General features: G+C 55.7%; 11 non-coding genes across 11 annotated transcripts; all 11 read left to right on the top strand.

The window, feature by feature from the left end:
• The first annotated feature begins 607 nt into the window (after nt 1–607).
• Nucleotides 608–679, top strand: TRNAP-UGG (transfer RNA proline (anticodon UGG)). The gene has a single exon. It is a non-coding gene; the product is annotated as a tRNA-Pro (tRNA).
• A 779-nt stretch (nt 680–1,458) lies between these two features.
• TRNAP-AGG (transfer RNA proline (anticodon AGG)) lies at nt 1,459–1,530 on the top strand. Its single transcript has one exon. It is a non-coding gene; the product is annotated as a tRNA-Pro (tRNA).
• A 426-nt stretch (nt 1,531–1,956) lies between these two features.
• On the top strand, nt 1,957–2,029 carry TRNAK-CUU (transfer RNA lysine (anticodon CUU)). The gene has a single exon. It is a non-coding gene; the product is annotated as a tRNA-Lys (tRNA).
• Nucleotides 2,030–2,851: 822 nt separating this feature from the next.
• TRNAP-UGG (transfer RNA proline (anticodon UGG)) lies at nt 2,852–2,923 on the top strand. Its single transcript has one exon. It is a non-coding gene; the product is annotated as a tRNA-Pro (tRNA).
• Nucleotides 2,924–3,702: 779 nt separating this feature from the next.
• On the top strand, nt 3,703–3,774 carry TRNAP-AGG (transfer RNA proline (anticodon AGG)). Its single transcript has one exon. It is a non-coding gene; the product is annotated as a tRNA-Pro (tRNA).
• Nucleotides 3,775–4,481: 707 nt separating this feature from the next.
• On the top strand, nt 4,482–4,554 carry TRNAK-CUU (transfer RNA lysine (anticodon CUU)). Its single transcript has one exon. It is a non-coding gene; the product is annotated as a tRNA-Lys (tRNA).
• A 1,191-nt stretch (nt 4,555–5,745) lies between these two features.
• On the top strand, nt 5,746–5,817 carry TRNAP-UGG (transfer RNA proline (anticodon UGG)). The gene has a single exon. It is a non-coding gene; the product is annotated as a tRNA-Pro (tRNA).
• A 429-nt stretch (nt 5,818–6,246) lies between these two features.
• Nucleotides 6,247–6,319, top strand: TRNAK-CUU (transfer RNA lysine (anticodon CUU)). The gene has a single exon. It is a non-coding gene; the product is annotated as a tRNA-Lys (tRNA).
• Nucleotides 6,320–7,129: 810 nt separating this feature from the next.
• On the top strand, nt 7,130–7,201 carry TRNAP-UGG (transfer RNA proline (anticodon UGG)). Its single transcript has one exon. It is a non-coding gene; the product is annotated as a tRNA-Pro (tRNA).
• Nucleotides 7,202–8,443: 1,242 nt separating this feature from the next.
• Nucleotides 8,444–8,515, top strand: TRNAP-AGG (transfer RNA proline (anticodon AGG)). Its single transcript has one exon. It is a non-coding gene; the product is annotated as a tRNA-Pro (tRNA).
• Nucleotides 8,516–11,101: 2,586 nt separating this feature from the next.
• Nucleotides 11,102–11,174, top strand: TRNAK-CUU (transfer RNA lysine (anticodon CUU)). The gene has a single exon. It is a non-coding gene; the product is annotated as a tRNA-Lys (tRNA).
• Nucleotides 11,175–14,166: the final 2,992 nt, after the last annotated feature.

Raw genomic sequence — 14,166 nt, 5'->3', positions numbered from 1 at the left:
GGATCCGCCTGCTCTGCAGGAGACCTGGGTTCATTCGATCCTCGGGTTGGGAAGATTCCATGGAGAAGGGAATGGCTTATGGATCCAGTATTCTGGCCTGAAGAATTCCACGGACTGTATAGTCCATGGGGTCGCAAAAAGTCGGACACGACTGAGCGACTTTCACTCACCCTGGACTAGTGAGACTTCCCGGGAAAACTCCTTCTCCTCGTCTTGCTCAGAGAAAGTTCTAATTTGGTTCAGGTGTCAATCAAGTTGAGGGATTGTTGAGGGTTGTTCGGTACTCGCAGAGTCTGCTTTGCCTCAGGCCCAGGTACCCTCGACAGGTCCTGGAGAGAGCCGCCTGCCGGTGTAGGGCTGGGTGGGTGGCTTCAGGGACCTCCCAAGAATGGAGAGCTGCAGCTTCCCAGTCTCCCTCCTTCTCTCACAGCAGGAGGAGGCAATGATCTAACTGTCCGTCTGAAACCGGAGTTCGGCCGCGAACCCGCGACCTGGCGAACCCACAGAGCCGGTTTCGCAGGTGCACACGCTGACAACTGAGCTACAGCGGCGACCGTCCCGGAAGCCTCCTGCAGAGGGACTGGGGGAGGGGTGGAAAGTGTGTGTCGGCTCGTTGGTCTAGGGGTATGATTCTCGCTTTGGGTGCGAGAGGTCCCGGGTTCAAATCCCGGACGAGCCCGTCCTTTTTCTTTAAGAGGAGGACTCAAGACCGACCTAGTGGAAGCGTCGGGAAGACGCAAGGCGCGCCTAGGCCATCTGAGGCCAGGACGGCTACTGTCCGGCCGGATCAGTCGGTAGAACAAAGCGACTCTCACAGTCAGCCTCGTGGGTTGAGGGCCCCACGTCCGAAACGCACTTTCTTGGTTTTATCCTGCAGGAGCGGGAGCGGGGAGCCGAGCCGGGCGAAGCGCGAGCAGTGCGGGAGGCCGAGGCGGAGGCGGTGTCCCCTCCGTGCACTCCGCCGGCGTTTGCTGAGCGGTCACCGGGGGCCACGTCTTGGGGGTTCGGCCGCCCCCAAAGCGAGCATCCCAGAGACCGCGGCTCTGGGACCCTCCGCGCCCCCTCCACGCCCGCTCTCGAGCGCTCCCCACCTGCCCGCGCGCCCCGGAGTCCCTCGCCGGCTTTGTCCAGCGGGTCCCCTGCGCTCGAGGCTGAGAGGAGGCCTGCGAAGTGACCGATGAGGGGCGCGGGGACAGAGGCCGGCCGCCCTTCCTGGTCCGGGGCTCTCTGTCGTCCGAGGGCGGAGGGGAGGAGACGCGGAGCCCCGGAGCGCGGGGGCTTCTGTTCGTTTTGCCCGCCCGGGAGCGCTGGGTTTTCTCCGCGCGCATCATTCCTGGAACCCCGCACTTCCCAATGGGTCTGAAATTGGGGTCTCCGTTCGGCACCACTGCACGGGCCTCGCTGGTCCAGCTCCAGGACACGACGGCATCAGCGAGAGCCAAAAACCTCAGCATGTGCGGCTCGTTGGTCTAGGGGTATGATTCTCGCTTAGGGTGCGAGAGGTCCCGGGTTCAAATCCCGGACGAGCCCTGCTTTTCTTCCCCACTTGCTGGTTTCAGGGCCCACTCTGTGTCTCTCCTTGTCTTTTTAACACTTTCATTGAGGCCCAGTAGCCAGAGTGTCTCCACGAGTGTCCTAACAAGCTACTTTTTCAGTTCGAGTTTCAAGCACGGAAAACTGAGAGGTGTTCCCTTCCTCTGCATCAAGAGCCCTTGGTTCGCCGCTTGCAGGTCTCTGAACCGTCAAGTCTGAGCCCCACAGTCCCAGGTCAGGAGGCCAGGGCGTTGGCGTGCAGGGAGGTGATGCGCTGCTGGCCTTTGCTTCCGGAGCCCAGCCCCGCCTCAAATCCAGTCAGTCCATGTCCCCGCTGACCCCGGGACTTACTCCATCGTGTCATTTTCGGCGGTCCACAGCTGTTACGTTCCGACACCTGTCCGCAGACAGCTGTGTGCAGCCGCCTGGCTAGCTCAGTCGGTAGAGCATGAGACTCTTAATCTCAGGGTTGTGGGTTCGATCACCACGTTGGGCGATGCTTTTGCAGTCTATTGTGGATTCCTGCCCCACTTGGGTTGGTCTTCTGCTCCCAGCTGTCCATTCCCGGCTAAAAAGTCCCCTGTTGGAGGCACAGGGTGCAGACACACAGGGATTACTGTTCACTTTAGGAAGCCAGGCTGGGTCCTGCCCTCGGAGTTGTCTGCTCTTTGTAGCAGATGGGCCTCTATTAGGGATAGCTAGACTCCCATTTCTGGAAGGTCACGGGAGTTAGCAGGTCAGGAAAAAGCAAGAACCAACGCCCTTTAAGGGTCACAAGTGTTTTCCTCCTCAGGGAACACTGGTCCCTATCAAAATACAAGAAAGTGTAAAAACCTGAGCCCCTCCTCCTTACCCTGGACCAGGGAGCCATGGCCGGAAACCGCCTCCCCCTCCTCCTCTCGCTCAGACACGCTGCTCCGTTGGGGCAGAATTGGATTCAGAAATATAGGGTTCTTCCAGAATCTGTTTTCCTCATTTCCTCAGGAAGCCCAGGCACCCCCACTCCGCACCCCCCGCCCCCAATCGGTCCCTAGGTGTGGCCGACTGCAGGCGAGGTGTTCTGGGCGGCGAGTCTCCTGCCTCCATTTGAGGTCAGAACTGAGCAGAGCTGCAGCTACGGGGTCTCCTTCTAGCTCCCGCCGCAAGAGCAGATAATCTAACAGTCCGTCTGAAACCGGAGTTCGGCCGCGAACCCTCAACCTCGAGAACCCACAGAGCCGGTTTCGCAGGTGCACACGCTGACAACTGAGCTACAGCGGCGACCGTCCCGGGAGTCTTCTGCAGAGGGACAAGGGGAGGGAAGGTAGGTGTGTGTGTCGGCTCGTTGGTCTAGGGGTATGATTCTCGCTTTGGGTGCGAGAGGTCCCGGGTTCAAATCCCGGACGAGCCCGTCCTTTTTCTTTAAGAGGAGGACTCAAGACCGACCTAGTGGAAGCGTCGGGAAGACGCAAGGCTCGCCTAGGCCATCTGAGGCCAGGACGGCTACTGTCCGGCCGGATCAGTCGGTAGAACAAAGCGACTCTCAAAGTCAGCCTCGTGGGTTGAGGGCTCCACGTCCGAAACGCGCTTTCTTGGTTTTGCCCTGCGGGAGCGGGAGCGGGGAGCCGAGCCGGGCGAAGCGCGAGCAGTGCGGGAGGCCGAGGCGGAGGCGGTGTCCCCTCCGTGCGCTCCGCCGGCGTTTGCTGAGCGGTCACCGGGGGCCACGTCTTGGGGGTTCGGCCGCCCCCAAAGCGAGCATCCCAGAGACCGCGGCTCTGGGACCCTCCGCGCCCCCTCCACGCCCGCTCTCGAGCGCTCCCCACCTGCCCGCGCGCCCCGGAGTCCCTCGCCGGCTTTGTCCAGCGGGTCCCCTGCGCTCGAGGCTGAGAGGAGGCCTGCGAAGTGACCGATGAGGGGCGCGGGGACAGAGGCCGGCCGCCCTTCCTGGTCCGGGGCTCTCTGTCGTCCGAGGGCGGAGGGGAGGAGACGCGGAGCCCCGGAGCGCGGGGGCTTCTGTTCGTTTTGCCCGCCCGGGAGCGCTGGGTTTTCTCCGCGCGCATCATTCCTGGAACCCCGCACTTCCCAATGGGTCTGAAATTGGGGTCTCCGTTCGGCACCACTGCACGGGCCTCGCTGGTCCAGCTCCAGGACACGACGGCATCAGCGAGAGCCAAAAACCTCAGCATGTGCGGCTCGTTGGTCTAGGGGTATGATTCTCGCTTAGGGTGCGAGAGGTCCCGGGTTCAAATCCCGGACGAGCCCTGCTTTTCTTCCCCACTTGCTGGTTTCAGGGCCCACTCTGTGTCTCTCCTTGTCTTTTTAACACTTTCATTGAGGCCCAGTAGCCAGAGTGTCTCCACGAGTGTCCTAACAAGCTACTTTTTCAGTTCGAGTTTCAAGCACGGAAAACTGAGAGGTGTTCCCTTCCTCTGCATCAAGAGCCCTTGGTTCGCCGCTTGCAGGTCTCTGAACCTCAAGCCTGAGCCCCACAGTCCCAGGTCAGGAGGCCAGGGCGTTGGCGTGCAGGGAGGTGATGCGCTGCTGGCCTTTGCTTCCGGAGCCCTGCTGCTGCTGCTGCTAAGTCGCTTCAGTCGTGTCCGACTCTGTGCGACCCCATAGACGGCAGCCCACCAGGCTCCGCTGTCCCTGGGATTCTCAAGGCAAGAACACTGGAGTGGGTTGCCATTTCCTTCGCCGATGCATGAAAGTGAAAAGTGAAAGTGAAGTCGCTCAGTCGTCTCCAACTCCTAGCGACCCCATGGACTGCAGCCCACCAGGCTCCTCCATCCATGGGATTTTCCAGGCAAGAGTACTGGAGTGGGGTGCCATTGCCTTCTCCAGAGCCCAGCCCCGCCTCAAATCCAGTCAGTCCATGTCCCTGCTGACCCGGGACTTGCTCCATCGTGTCATTTGGGGCGGTCCACAGCTGTCACGTTCTGACACCTGTCCGCAGACAGCTGTGTGCAGCCGCCCGGCTAGCTCAGTCGGTAGAGCATGAGACTCTTAATCTCAGGGTCGTGGGTTCGAGCCCCACGTTGGGCGATGCTTTTGCAGTCTATTGTGGATTCCTGCCCCACTTGGGTTGGTCTTCTGCTCCCAGCTGTCCATTACCGGCTAAAAAGTCCCTGTTGGAGGCACAGGGTGCAGACACAAACAAATTCCTGCTCACCAATTATGCTTTCAAAATGTGTTGTTGGAGAAGACTCTTGAGAGTCCCTTGCGGAACGAGATCAAACCAGTCCATCGTAAAGGAAATCATCCCTGAATATTTATTGAAAGGATTAATGCTGAAGGTCCGATACTTTGGCCACCTGATGCCAAGAGCCAACTCCTTGGAAAAGACCCTGATGTTCGGAAAGATTGAGGGCAGGAGGAGAAGGGAGTGGCAGAGGATGATGGTTGGATGGCATCATTGACTCCACGACCATGAGTTTGAGCAAACTCCGGGAGTTGTTGATGGACAGGGAGGCCTGGCGTGCTGAAGTCCATGGGGTCGCAAAGAGACACGATTGAGCGACTGAACAACAGTGGAAGCCACGCTGGGTCCTGCCCTCCTCCTTGTCCGCTTGTCTGCTCCTTGTAGCGGTTGGGTCTCTCATGGAGGCTTGTAGACTCCTATTCCTGGAAGGTCAAGGAAGTAAGCAGGTTAGGACAAGTGAAGAACCAACGCCCTTTAAGGATCACAAGGGTTTTCCTCCTCAGGGAACTCTGGTCCCAATTAAACTACAAGAAAGTGTAAAAACCTGAGCTCCTCCTCCTTCTCCAGGCACCAAATGGAGACTCCTCCCCCTGGTCCAGGGAGCCATCGTCGGAAACCGCCCCTTCCTCCTCCCTCTCAGACAAGCTACTCCGTTGTGGCAGAATTGGATTCACGTGTCGATCAAGTAGCAGAATATACGGTTCTTCCAGAATCTGTTTTGCCCGCCTCCCTCACTCAGGCCCAGGTACCCCCGATCGGTTCCTAGATGAGGCCTCTTGCGGGCGAGGTGTTCTGGGCGCGGTGTCTCCTGACTCCATTCGAAGCCAGAACTGAGCAGAGCTGCAGCTGCGGGGTCTCCTCCAGCTCCCGCCCCACGAGGAGCAGATAATCCAACCGTCCCTCAGAAACTGGACTGCTGCGAACCTGCGACCTGGGGTTCGCAGGTGAGGACACGGACAACTGAACTATGGCGGCGAGCTTCACTGGAGTTACCTGTGGAAGGACTGGGGGAGGGGAGGGCTTGCGGTACGTGCGGCTCGTTGGTCTAGGGGTATGATTCTCGCTTTGGGTGCGAGAGGTCCTGGGTTCAAATCCCGGACGAGCCCTGGTTTTCTTCCCCAGTTGGGGGTCTCAGGGCCCACTCTGCGCCTCCCACTGTCGTTTTAAAGTTTTCATTGAGACCCAGTAGCCAAAGTGTCTCCATGAGTCTCCTAACAAGCTACTTTGTCAGCCTGTGCTGGAGGAACGAGGAACGGAAGACAGAGATGTTCCCGTCCTCTGCATCGGTAGCCCTTTTTTCGCCGGTGGCAGGTCTCAGAACCGTCAAGCCTGGATCCGACGTCCTCGGTCAGGAGGCCAAGGCATCGGCGTGGGGAGAGGCGATCCGCTGCTGGCGTCCGCAGCCGGAGCCCACCCCCACCTCAAATCCAGGCACTCCACTTACCCACTGACCCTGGTACCTGCTTCATCCTGTCGTTTGGGGAGGTCCACAGCCCATCAACTTCAGAAACCTGGCCAGTCTGTTACTAGCAGCAGCCCGGCTAGCTCAGTCGGTAGAGCATGAGACTCTTAATCTCAGGGTCGTGGGTTCGAGCCCCACGTTGGGCGTAGTCTTTTGCTGCCTGTTGTGGATTCCAGTGCCACGTGTGTTAGTTTTCTGCTCCCAACTGTCCATTCCCGATTAAAAAGTGCCCTATTGGAGGGTGCAGACACACACAAATTCCTGCTCACCATAGGAAGCCGCGCTGAGCCCTGCCCTATGCTTTGTCTGCTCCTTGTAAGGGTTGGGCCTCACATGGGAACTTCTAGACTCCCATTTCTGGAAGGCCAGGAGAGTAAGTTCAGGACAAGGCAAGAACCAGCGCCCTTAAAGGCTGACAAGCCCCCCAAATTAAAAGGTGTGAAGACCTAGGCTGTGCTGGGAATTTGACCCTCTTGAACCTTTTGGAGGCTCCTATCCCTGGACAGTGAGTAGTCCTACGGAACCTCCTTCTGTCGCTCAGAGACTGCTCTGTTGGGGGAGAAATTAGGTTCAGGTGTCGATTAAGTAGAGGGATATAGGGTTGTTCAGTAGTTCCAGAGTCTGTTTTGCCTCAGGCCCAGGCACCCCTCGGTCCCTAGGTGAGGCCTCTTGCGGGCGAGGTGTTCTGGGCAGGGAATCTCCTGCCTCTATTTGAGGCCAGAACTGAGCAAAGCTGCAGCTGGGGGGTCTCCCTCCAGTTCCCGCCGCACGAGGAGCAGATAATCGAAACGTCCCTCTGAAACCGGACTGCTGCTGCGAACCCTCGACCCGGCGATCCCGCGATCCTACAGAGGATCGGATTCTCAGATGCGCACGCTAACAACTGAGCTATGGCAGCGAGCTTCACTGGAGTCACCTTGTAGGAAGACCGAAGACGGGAGGAAGAGTGATGAAGTGGCTCGTTGGTCTAGGGGTATGATTCTCGCTTTGGGTGCGAGAGGTCCCGGGTTCAAATCCCGGGCAAGCCCACCCCTTTTCTTTAAGCGGAGAACTGAGGTTTGATCTGATGGAACCGTCGGGGAGACACAGACTAGAGAGCGGGACCTGCAGTAACCGCTCCTGCAAACAGAGTAAAGGAAAGTAGGTTGCCCTAGGGCTCCAGGTCTCTGATGATTCGGGAGGTTCACTGCTCCAGCCCCCGACCAGCCCTACTGTAACTTAAAGTCGCGTTTTAGTAGTGGGGAGGCAGGGAGAGAGAAAGAGACTCCCGGGCGTCCCTGGGCACAACTTCATTCTTGGGTCGGGGGCTCGTCCCAGGGGCCTTCCTTGATGAGAGCGTGAATAAATGGGGCCAAGTATCCAGAGGGGTTGGGGAGTAGCCGGACGTCGAGGGAGGACATACCGACTGCAGACTCTGCCCCGACCTGACCCCCGACTCCTGAACGCGGGCTCTCGCTGCTGCGAGGGCGGCCTCCTCCTACACCCCAGCCCGACCGGAGGGCCCGCCTCCTCCCCCGGGGGGACTGGGAGGGGCATCGTGACCCGCTCAGGTGCGCAATCTGGTTGGTGGGCTAACCCGCCCCGCTCTAGGGACAACCCCCCGATCAGGCCATCCTAGGGCATCTGAGGCCGGGACCGTTGCTGGATCAGTCGGTAAAACAAAGCGACTCTCACTGGCAGCTTTCGTGGGTTGGGGGCCCCGCGTCCGAAACGCGCTTTCTTGGTTTTGACCTGCGGGGGCGGGAGCGGGGAGCCGAGCGGGAAGAAGCGCGGGCAGCGTGGGAGGCCGAGGCGGAGGCGGTGTCCCCTCCGTGCACTCCGCCGGCGTTTGCTGAGCGGTCACCGGGGGCCACGTCTTGGGGGTTCGGCCGCTCCCAAAGCGAGCGTCCCAGAGATCGTGGCTCCGGGACCCTCCGCTCCCCCGCACGCTCTTGAGCGCTCCCCACCTGCCCGCGCGCCCCGGAGGTCCTCCCCGGCTTTGTCCAGCGGGTCCCCTGCGCTCGAGGCTGAGAGGAGGCCTGCGAAGTGACCGATGAGCGGCGCGGGGACAGAGGCCGGCCGCCCTTCCTGGTCCGGGGCTCTCTGTCGTCCGAGGGCGGAGGGGAAGCGACGCGGGCCCCCGGATTGGGGGTGCGTTCATCAGTCCTGGGACTCTACACTTCCCAGTGGGCTTGAAATTGGAGTCTCCATTTCACGTCAGTTCCCTGGCATGGCCGGTCCAGCAGCGATCCCACCGGTGGAAGAGGAGATCCAAAACGCGTAAGCAGTGTGGCTCGTTGGTCTAGGGGTATGATTCTCGCTTAGGGTGCGAGAGGTCCCGGGTTCAAATCCCGGACGAGCCCTACTTTTCCTCCTCATTTGCGGGTCTCAGGATCCACTTTGCGCTTCCCCTTGTCATTTTAAAACTTTTTTTGAGGCCCAGTAGCCAAAGTGTCTCCACGAGTCTGGCAGCAAGCTACTTTGTTAGTCCAAGCTCCAGGCAGGCAAGACTAGAGAGGTGTTTCCTTCCTCTGTACATCAGGAGCCAGTTCTTACTTGGTTGGAGGCCTCTGAACTGTCAAGCCTGGGACCCACAGTCCCTGGTCACGAGGGCAGGGCATCCACTTGGGGAGAGGCGATAGGCTGCAGGCATTAGCATAACTCCAAATGCAGTCACTCTACCTGGTGTGGACTCATGCGTCTCCCCTCCTTTCCTGCCGGAAGTCAGCAGGAGTCCCGGGACCTCCAGCGCCGCTGGATACCCAAGGTCCTGGGCCCCAGCGCCTGACAGGAGCCAAATCTCCTCCACCCTGTTCTGCGGAGGCCGCCTTTGAGGTGCAAGAGGTGGACACTGGGACCCTCACCCCGCTGTGGGGGTCTCAGGTGCTTGCCAAGATGTCTTCAGCATGTGCTGGAAAGAGTGCCATGGATGCCACAATGAAAAACAACAAGGAAACTAGGCATCATGAGCAACAACTAGTGAACAATAGATATGAAAATAAAGTTGGAAAGATACCAAGATTATCAGATACAGAGCATAATACAACTACCCTTACTATATATAAAGACATGAAAGACAATAATGAAAATATATTTGAGAACAGAAGCTATGTAAAATGCTCTAGAAGAATGAGACAGGACTGCTGCTGCTACTGCTGCTAAGTCGCTTCAGTCGTGTCGGACTCTGTGCGACCCCATAGACGGCAGCCCACCAGGCTCCGCCGTCCCTGGGATTCTCCAGGCAAGAATACTGGAGTGGATTGCCATTTCCTTCTCCAGTGCATGAAAGGGAAAAGGGAAAGTGAAGTCGCTCAGTCGTGTCTGACTCTTAGCGACCCCATGGACTGTAGCCTACCAGGCTCCTCCGTCCATGGGATTTCCCAGGCAAGAGTACTGGAGTGGGGTGCCATTGCCTTCTCCAACAGGACTATATTTGTCTAAAAATATGCAAAAAGTGAAACAAATCTCAATAGATGTATGCAATGATTTAGAAAGATGAAAGAAATGGTAAACTAAAAATATGTCAAAACAAATAACATAAAATAAACAAACCCCTAAAATATCCTAATATGATTACAAATTATACAATACACTTCTAGAAGTTATATGAGTTAAGAAAGAAATTACAGTGGGATTTAAAATACTTTGAAATAAATGATGATGAAAAATACTACATACCAAAACCTTTAAGACACAGATAAAGCAGTAGTTAGAGGAAAATTGATAGCCTTAGATGTGTATAATAAAGAAGACAAGCTGAAAGCCAATGACAAGAAGTTAGAAAAACTACAGCAAAAAATAAATCCAGATAAATTAGAACAAGGGGAGAAATGATGAAGAGCTGAAAATTATGATGTTGATGGAGAAGGAAATGGCAACCCACTCCAGTACTCTTGCCTGGAAAAGTCCATGGACAGAGCAATCTGGCAGGCTGCAGTCCATGAAGCTACATGACTGAGCACACATGCATGAGGATGGAGGGAGATGGTTGGTAGCAATAAACTGGTAGAACTAAAAAAAAAAAGAAAATAATGATGTTGAAAACAAGCATACAATAGAGATTAATGACAAAAAGTTAATGCAATTGATGAACTCTACAAAAGCTGGTTAAGAAATAATGACAGAAGAGACACATAACCCATGTCAGAGAATGACTTAACAGTTATTGGATAAATTAAGAAGATAATAAAAGTATATTCTAAATAACTTTGTGAAAGCTGTTAGTACCCATAACTTGCCCAAATTATCTACAAAATACTGCAGCAAATTTCAAGTTTGTGGTGAAATCTTGAAAATATTCTATTTGAGGTTAGAAATGCAACAAGGATGCTGACATTGTCTACTTCTGTTGAACGTTTTATCAGAGACAGTGAGTCACCCCATACATCGCTGGTGGGAATGTAAAATCGTACACTCATGCTGGAAAACACTGTGGCATTTTCTTTAAAAAGTAAACTTATAACCACCATATGACCCAGCAATTTGGGTATTTATCTCAGAAAAATGAAGGCTTCTGTTCACACAAAAATCTGTACACGAGTGTCGATAGTTGTTTTATTTGAAACAGCCAAGAAACTGGAAATAATCCAGATGTCCCTCCAGGGGTCAGTTGTGCATTTCACCCTAGGTTTGTGCTGCTCTCTCCGTGCGACTTCGCCCAGCTGCTTCTCCCTAAGCCCACGGTCAGATGGGCTGGGTGGGCACAGAGGCCAGACCGGGTTCCCCAGCTATGGGGTGGTGAGGGAAGTCCTAGAATAGAGGAACTCTTGTTGTAGAAGGGGCTGTAAGTGGAGAGTGGAGCTTGCAGCCGGGACTCCCTGTGAGGCCCGGGAACCTTTGGCTACTGACCCATCCCTGGTGTCCATATCTAAGTCAGTATCCGTCACCTAGGTCCAATCACCTTCACATTACCCCATCAATATATGCAAGGATAGAGTTTACTCATGGTTATCCAGCTAGCTCAGTCGGTAGAGCATGAGACTCTTAATCTCAGGGTCATGGGCTCAAGCCCCATATTGGGCGATGTCTTTTCTTGGTTTAGACCTTCTGCAGTCCAGAGAAACTCAGCAGGTGAGCATCAGATGGATACCGGGATACTACACCTGGGGGAGCACCTTTTCCAAGCAAGGCAATCCTGTGACCTGCCATCAAAGGGCACTCAACTGCCCAGCTGGACCCAGAGCTCCTTGCTAGCTTTTACCCCAGCTCCTCCTCAAGCATGTTCCTGGCTGCAAGAAGTGTCAGCAAAGTGACCTAAAAGCCAAGCCGGGATGCTAGGATAGCCTGCCTTTCCTGGCGTTGGGCTCACTGTAATCTGAGCACAGGGACCACCAGACTTGGCGGGGGGCAGGTCAGGTAGGGTGCAGGGGCTGCTTCCCAACTTGTCGGCACAGGGAGCTCTGGGGTCCTCCCCTTGCCCACTAATTTATCAGCTCAACACTTTCCCATGGGTCTGAAGTTGGAGTCTCCTCCCTGCCCCACCTCACTGGTCTCCCGAATTCCATATCCGGGATGCCACGGAGTCACAGAAGAGACCCAGAAGGTGGAACTTATGTAGCTCGTTGGTCTAGAGCTATGACTCTCGTTTAGGGAGCGAGAGGTCCTGGGTTCAAATCTCAGATGAGCCCATTTATTTCCCCTTTTACATGAAAACAGCTCCTCTCTAGAGGTTTGAGAACTACCCCAAGTCCCCAGATCTTATACTTCGAAGCTCCACACTTCAAGAGAATTAGAGAAAACATTTAAAAGCTTCAAGCTGTTTCCAGATACTTTTAAACTTTTAGTAGGAGTCTTGGGGATTCAGGGGTGTGGACATCACACTGCAGGGCAATGCGTGCAGGGCTTCGGTCAGGTTAAGGGTGGCAGGGGAGAAAATCTGGAACAGTCTCCCCAAATCACCTACCTTTAAGGCTTCAAGTCCAGCAATTAATTACTCCATTGAGACTCAAACATCCCTGCTAAGCGTCCAATAATGTATCGGGCATGACTCTGGGGCCCAAGGCCCTCCTCCTCTTTCTTGATTCCCTTCTCTTCCTCCTTCTCTTCTCTCCATTTCCTGCCACCCCTCACCTGGGCACTCCCAGGTCTGCCCTTGTTCCACAGCCCCAGATCAGGGAAGGGTTCCGGGAGCCCGGGTTGGGCACAGAGACCTGGGGTCCATGCTGTCAGGATAGGGGTCCTGTCCCCCGCTCTGCACGTCAGGCTGTGTTGGGCCCCTTTTTTGGTGGTTGGGGGTCCAGGTGGGGTTTGACTTTGACCCTTAAGGAGTTCCAAATCAAGAGAGCTGCTTTCAGTAAAGTGCAAAGATTCCCCATTTCCAGGGGCAACCATATGCCAGGGTCACCCTGTAGGTCAGGGTCACTAAGGACGGAGGCCAGGGCCATCCCTCAGGCCAAATCTCCTCTTTTTTCAGAGTCTGCTGCAGAACTCCAAGGCTGATTTGACTGGTGGATTTCATTTCCTGGAGGGAGTGGGGGAACCATCTCTCTCCTAATTTGTTAAAAACAAACAAACAAACAAAAAACCCTTTAACATATTGGTTGAAAAACTATAAACAGTTTTAAAGAAGTTATAAAGAAAAACACTCTGGCAGAGTCGAGGTTTCCAGTAACACAAATGGGTTTTGGGGACCAACCCTCTTTCTAAAAAGAACTGAAAATGTTGGATATAAAAAACAAACAAACCTCAAAGCAGTGAAGAGCTTGCTTTTGGAAAAGTCAAGAAATTCCGGGCCCAATTTAAACGGATGTGGCAAACCAGAGGGATGATGGCGGCCCAGAGTTGCGGTGGAACCAAGGACACCTGCCAATCTCGGCGAATGTGACCGCCTCGGGCTCTGGGAGACCAAGGCAGAGCCCAGGATCTGCTCCTGGAACCTGTGACCCCCAAAGATGAGTAAGAACAGGAGCACGCCCGTCCCGCCCCAACGCCGCCAGCTGCTTCTGCAATGCGTGTTCCCTGGCGTCTCCTCCTCCGGCCCCTTTTACTAAAATACAATTGCTTTAAAAGGCGAGCCTGTGCAGAGACCGCGCGCACCCGTAGGACGAAGTACACCCGGGGCCCACGTCTACAGCGTCCTAGTTCCTCTCAGTGTCCGCCGTGTTGTTCCCACGCTGGATTCTCCCCAGTCTCCGGGCTGGTGGCTCCAGCGCCCCTAGCCCGCCGCTTCATCCGAGCTGGTGGCCAGACTGGCAGGACCAACAGGACAAAGGAGATTAGAAGCCGCGCAACTGAATCAAGGTGTGTTCTCTGATTCTGTTCTGGATTTTTTTTTTTTTTTTGAGTCATAAAGGGCTTATTGGAGAAGACTGAAGGAGATTCGAATCTGCATTAGATAATCCTGTTGCTCGAGTGACAAAGGATGAAATCGGGGTAGGGGGTGACGAGAGGAGAATCTGAGGTCCCAGGAGCTCTCTTGAGGGGATGCTGCGGGGGTGGGGGAGCGGACTTTGAGCGGCTCTGGATTCTGCTGACTTTTTACCTTTTGGATTAATTACGAACCTCAGTGAATAAAGAAAGGTGGGTGGCGAGGGAAATTGTAGGGGGTGTGTCCCGATCCCGCGGACTTAGGCTTTGGGCAGCTCCGAGGCTGTGGTTTGGCGTGGAAAAGCGAGGTCGGGCGGAGAGCATTCTGAGGGCGGGCAGTCTCTCGGACGTTGCCGAGCCCTGGGTGACTATGCTCAGCGCAGGGGGTTGCGGGGGAGGCTCTGACTATCGCCTCCGACTGAGCCTCGGCGGGTGCGGAGGGGCCGCCTCCCCGGCTCGCGGTGTTGGCCCCGCACGCCTTCTTCCAGCCCCGCGCTCCCCCGGGTCTTCTGTCCAGCCGCGTCCCCGGAGGACCGAACGTTTATGACACACGCCGCCGGGTGGTCCGGCCCAACACGCCGCGGACTGATGCAGCCAGGGACCCTCACCGCTTGCTGCATCTGTCATCCGCAGGACAACCCAGAACTTTCCGGAGCCTGGGACTCCGCTGGAGAAAGCCGACGAACCGGACTCGGCAAAGCGCCCGCCG

The sequence above is a fragment of the Giraffa tippelskirchi genome, chromosome 13, assembly GCF_054371585.1.
Source record: "Giraffa tippelskirchi isolate mGirTip1 chromosome 13, T2T-mGirTip1v1.2.pri, whole genome shotgun sequence".
NCBI lineage: Eukaryota > Metazoa > Chordata > Mammalia > Artiodactyla > Giraffidae > Giraffa > Giraffa tippelskirchi.
This window is presented reverse-complemented; position numbering and strand designations above follow the sequence as displayed.